This window comes from Lathyrus oleraceus, chromosome 7 (assembly GCF_024323335.1).
Source record: "Lathyrus oleraceus cultivar Zhongwan6 chromosome 7, CAAS_Psat_ZW6_1.0, whole genome shotgun sequence".
Lineage (NCBI taxonomy): Eukaryota > Viridiplantae > Streptophyta > Magnoliopsida > Fabales > Fabaceae > Lathyrus > Lathyrus oleraceus.
The window spans coordinates 487,364,893-487,370,771 of record NC_066585.1 but is presented as its reverse complement, the minus strand read 5'-3'; the positions used below and the strand labels follow the sequence as shown (position 1 = coordinate 487,370,771).

At 38.7% G+C, this 5,879-nt stretch overlaps 1 non-coding gene across 1 annotated transcript; it reads right to left on the bottom strand.

Moving 5' to 3' along the window:
- Positions 1–2,484: 2,484 nt before the first annotated feature.
- Positions 2,485–2,591, bottom strand: LOC127109962 (small nucleolar RNA R71). Its single transcript, XR_007797203.1, has one exon. It is a non-coding gene; the product is annotated as a small nucleolar RNA R71 (small nucleolar RNA).
- Between the last annotated feature and the right edge of the window lie 3,288 nt (positions 2,592–5,879).

The following is a 5,879-nucleotide window of genomic DNA, read 5'->3' as shown; positions in this document are numbered from 1 at the left end:
ATTTAGGAGATTTGGCTCGAAGTAGATCCTCAAAATGTTAAAAGATGAAAAAGTTATGAGGTTTGGACCACATGGTAGGCCAAACTTTCCAAAACTTGACCAACCAACATGCCTTAAAAGTGCAATTTTGATTTTGTTTGAATTCCAAGGCACCATGATGATTGTTTGAAGATCAAATGAAAAAATCTTGATAAAAACCAAGCCTTGATTCTTTGTGGGATGATTATAGGCTATGTTTGTGGATGAAACCAACGATTTTAAGTTGATGATTCAAGGGTTCAAACCAAAAACTTTCACTTGCAATGCCTTGTATGAATGGGTGGAATGGACTTGAATTGGATGTAAAGTGATGATCACACTGAAAAACACCACGTATTTGACTCGGATTGCACATGTTTATTAGGTCTTTTTTATCATTTTGCTTGTGTTATGCTTTCTTTTGTGTTGTTTTCAGGTATTTAGCTCTTTCAGGACCTTTTTAGAATAAACGAAGCAAAAAGGCCAAAAAATTAGGGTTTTCGGCAAATATTGTACTCGTGGCGTTCTGCATGGCGGCCTCTATAGGAGAAGCCATGACACATCATCCCTCAACCAGAAGGAAACTGCCACGATCCCATGAACTTCCCCATTTACTCACATGGCGGGCACCATGGAGGGGTGGCGGGCGCTACCTTTGAATTCCACGTTCCCACTAAAGAGAAGTTGAAGGGCATCATGGTCTTTGCATGTTGTTGAGTTCCTCTATAAATAGGTCGTTCTAGTTCACTTCCAAGGTATCCAACTTAGTTTACAACACTAAGACTATATTATCATCTGTAAAAGCGGTAATCCGTCACATCGAGGGGTTATCGCACCTTAGTGTAATTGAGTTGGAGCACTTTGATTTTGCTGTTCGTATTTATTTTCAAAGTCAAAGGTTTATTTATTTCCTTGTACCAGATTTAAAGCCTCCGTTTGGAGCAGGTTCTAATGTAATCTCCTTTTTAATTCCTTGCCATGCTTTACTTTATTTAAATTCCTTGCCATGCTTTACTTTATTTAATTTTCTGCCATTGTCTTTACTTTATTTAATTTTCTCGCCATTATCTTTATTGCTCATTTTAACTGTTTTACACATTTTACTTGTTCTTCACGCCTTACATTCTAAACTTCTTTTTATCATGTTCAATATTGTTGTATTTATTTGTATTACCATGTTTGGCTAAACCTTCCAAAGGTTAGAATGTAAGGATCGCGGTTAAGGAGATGTTTCACATATTGCATCTGTAGAAATGCTTTAGGGGCTGTTTTGATTTTTAATTCGAGTTTTTCTGAAACAAACTTGGTTAATTTTAACTACTCAAGGAGTGCGGAAGCACCCTAGCTTAGTTAACTAGGAATTTTTATCACTTTAAGGAAAAAACGATTTTTGAAACTATTTTCGGACGCGTTGATAGATTTAAAATCAGGAAACTCCTTGGGTAAGCTTTCCAAATCAAAATCACTTTTCAACTAAGCTTACGAGTCTTATTTCTTAAAAATAGGTTTACTACTTTAGCGTTCTGCGCACCTTTTATAAGTGACAATAAAAGGCCTTAATTTAAGGGTAAACTCGGTTCTAAATACGCGAAAGCGACAGTTCCTGTTAAATGGATTCTTTTCAAGAGTAGAAAATATTGTCCCATAAGTAGTTCTATTTAGACAATCGAAGCATCGTTTAACTGACGTGAAATACATTCAAGCCTATCTTTATCTGCACTGTATTTATCATTTTCTTTATTTACTGTTATTTTGCGACATCAATATCTCATTTGTACCGCCTTAGATAAACATCGTAACAATAGTAATCGATAGATTGACGATTTGGTCTCTGTGGGATCGGTATTCTTTTATATTACTCTGACGCGATTCGTGCACTTGCGAATAGAGAGATCAAGTTTTTGGCGCCGTTGCCGGGGACCAAATTCGTCAAACTTCGTACCTTGTTGTCACACCGTCTAGACTAAGGCATTATTAGCCGGTAAATGCGAAGAACCTGTAGTACCGGAAATTTAGTAGATCTTTTAGCGGAACCCGAATGTTACACTCATACATGCCTCTTACTCGTCCGAATTAAGAAAGCTATGGCCGAGAATCGCGACCGGAGACCTCTTAAGGAATTTGCCCAACCCTATGACGAGGAACCTAGTTCTAGTATAGTAAACCCCCTCATTCCTGCCAACAATTTCGAACTAAAACCATCTTTACTGCAATTAGTGCAACAAAACCAATATGCGGGTCTCGATACTAAGAACCCAAATCAACATTTAAAAGTCTTTATCCAACTGGCCGACACCTTTAAATCCAACAGTGCTTCACCTGATGCGATTCGTTTAAGATTATTTCCTTTCTCCCTCAGAGATAGAGCACGTTCGTGGTTAGATTCACTTCTAGCTAACTCAATAACTACCTGGAAGACCTTAGGAGAGTATTCCTTGCTAGATATTTTCCCCTAGTAAGACTGTTGTTCTTCGAAACCAAATAACTAGATTTACTCAAAACCAAGGAGAATCACTTTTTGAAGCTTGGGAGAGATACAAAGAGCTGTTAAGAGTCTGTCCACACCATGGCCTAGAACAATGGCTGATCGTTCATACCTTATACAATGGACTCCATTATAACACAAAGATGAGCATCGACGCTATCGCTGGTGGCGCGTTGATGGACAAACCTTACCCTGAAGCTTGTGACCTAATTGAGGATATGGCCCAAAACCATTACCAATTGGGAACTGAACGAGCATCAGTCGAGAAAAAGGAGACCCAAGGTGGAATACATGAGATAAGTTATATGGACATGATGCAAGCGAAAATGGATGCTTTAGCCCTTAAGGTAGAACATATTTCTACAAACTCTAACACCGCAGCGGTAGTCCACACAGAGTGTGAACTTTGTGGATCTAAAGGACATGAATCGGCAGAATATAACCTTTTGAATGACCTGAACACCGACCAAGTGAATTACGCCCAAGGTAACCCATTTTCAAACACTTACGACCCTGGATGGAAGAATCACCCGAATTTTTCCTATAAAAACCAGAACCCTATCCAAAATTTTGCACCTCAAAGACCACAAGGTTTTCAAGCCCAAAAACCAAATCAACCTATGCAAGTTGTGCCCCAAAAGCCTAACCTTGAGAAGATCATGGAGAACTTTATATCAAGCCAGACTCAACAAAATAAAGAATTCCTAAACCAGAACATTCACGTAAACAAAATGATAACGCAATTAGGGACTAAGGTTGATCAGATGATTACTCACAATAAGATGCTTGAAACCTAAATCTCACAGGTAGCACAAAACCAAGCCCCACAAACTACACCTGGAGGACGATTCCCTGGACAACCTCAACTCAATCCTCGAGGGCAAGCTAACGTTATCACATTACGAAGTGGGACCGCTTACAAAGGGCCTTATAACCCAGCAATGAGCGAGTCAAAAGCTTCTAAAGAAAATATACCTACCAACTAAGGAGAGGAACCGGTGGAATCCGAAAAACAAACCGACCAAGAAGGAGAAGCCAATGATAAAACTTACAAACCACCACCCCCGTACAAACCACCAATCCCATATCCGCAAAGACTTAAACAAACCAAAATCAATAACCAATACCAAAAGTTTATAAAAGTAATAGAGAAGCTTTATGTAGATATTCCTTTCACTAAAGCCATCACCCAAATTCCATCTTACGCAAAATTTCTCAAAGACATCTTAACCAACAAGCGTAGGCTTGATGATCCCAAACCCTTGGAATGCAACTTTATTTTCGAGAATAAACTTTCCAAGAAGGAGAAAGACCCTGGGAGTTTTTCTATACCTTGCATTCTAGGAATCATATGATCGACAAAGCTTTCCTAGACTTAGGCGCTAGTGTGAGTTTAATGCCCTTGGCTGTGTGTAAAAGGTTAAACTTAGGAGAATTACAACCAACTAAGATGTCCCTCCAGTTAGTCGATAGATCTGTTAAGTACCCTGTAGGCATATTAGAAGACATCCCCGTTAGGATCGGTCAACTTTATATCCCGACAAACTTTGTGGTCATGGATATCAAGGAAGACGACGATATCCCTATCCTTTTAGGTAGACCATTTTTATCAACAGCCGGAGCTATAATAGATGTTAAAAGAGGAAAATTAACTTTCGAAGTAGGAGATGAAAAGATAGAGTTTATTCTTTCAAAGCTCCTGATGGCACCAATCATAGGAGACGCATGTTACGCGATTGATATCATAGATGAATACATAAGGGAATTTGATCAAGAAGAACCTATGATTGAACCATTTTCAAACCCGAATGAAAATGATGACGAGCTAAAGGAAACAGAACCTCACACTAACGAATGTTTGGCCCTTACTCCAGACCTTTCACCAAACTCTCAAAAACCAGCTCAAGAACTTAAGCAATTACCCAAGAACCTAAGATACGAGTTTTTGGATAAAGAAATAAACTGCCCAATAATAGTTAGTGCCACCTTAATCTAAGACGAGACAAACCAACTCTTGAATGTTTTACGAAGATACCCCTCTGCCTTAGGATACAACATCTCTGATTTAAAAGGTATAAGCCCATCCATGTGTATGCACATGATCTCGCTAGAGGAGGATTCAAAACCTTCCAGAGAACATCAGAGAAGAATCAACCATGTAATGAGTGAGGTGGTAAAGAAGGAAGTCCTTAAACTGCTAGAAGCTGGTATAATCTATCAGATCTCCGATAGTAAATGGGTAAGTCCTGTACATGTTGTACCCAAAAAAGGAGGCATCACGATCGTGCAGAACGAGAAGGGCGAGCATGTGGCTAAACATATAAAAGGCAGACGGCGGATGTGCATAGACTATAGGAAACTCAATAAGGCAACTAGGAAAGACCATTTCCCCCTTCCATTCATAGATCAAATGCTTGAGTGTCTTGCCAGACACTCTTACTTTTATTATCTGGATGGATATTCTGGATTTTTCCAAATACCCATACACCCCGAGGATCAAGAAAAAACAACCTTCACCTGTCCTTACGGGACATTTGCTTACAGACGAATTCCGTTTGGGCTCTACAATGCGCCAACTACTTTCCAACGTTGTATGATGTCAATCTTCGCAGATTATCTCGACGGAATTATGGAAGTGTTCATGGATGATTTCTCGGTATGTGGGTTTGACTTTGAGAATTGCCTCATTAATCTTGAGAAAATCCTAGAAAGATGCGTAGAAGTTAACCTTGTATTAAACTGGGAGAAATGCCACTTTATGGTTAAAGAAGGCATAGTGTTAGGACATATAATATCTGAAAGAGGCATTGAGGTCGACAAATCAAAGATATAAGTGATAGAAAACCTTAACCCTCATAAGACTGTTAGAGAAGTCCAAAGTTTTCTTGGACACACCAATTTTTACCGACGTTTTATCAAAGATTTCTCTAAAATAACAAAACCCCTGACCGAACTTCTGATGAAAGACGTTGAATTCATTTTCAATGAAAAATGTATCGAAGCCTTTAATCATTTAAAACAAGCGCTAATTTCAGCACCCACTTTACAAACTCCGGATCAGACTCAACCTTTTGAAATAATGTGTGATGCTAGCGATATCGCTGTAGGAGCTGTTTTAGGACAAATAAAAAATAAGAAATTACATGTGATATATTACGCTAGTAAAACCCTAGATGCCGCTTAACTCAATTATACGACAACAGAGAAGGAACTCCTAGTTGTAGTTTTTGCAATTGATAAATTTAGGTCTTATCTTGTCGGATCTAGGATTATAGTATATACAGACCATGCAACTATCTGTTACCTTCTAAGCAAAAAGGATGCGAAACCTAGGTTACTCAAATGGATCCTTTTGCTACAAGAGTTCGACTTAGAT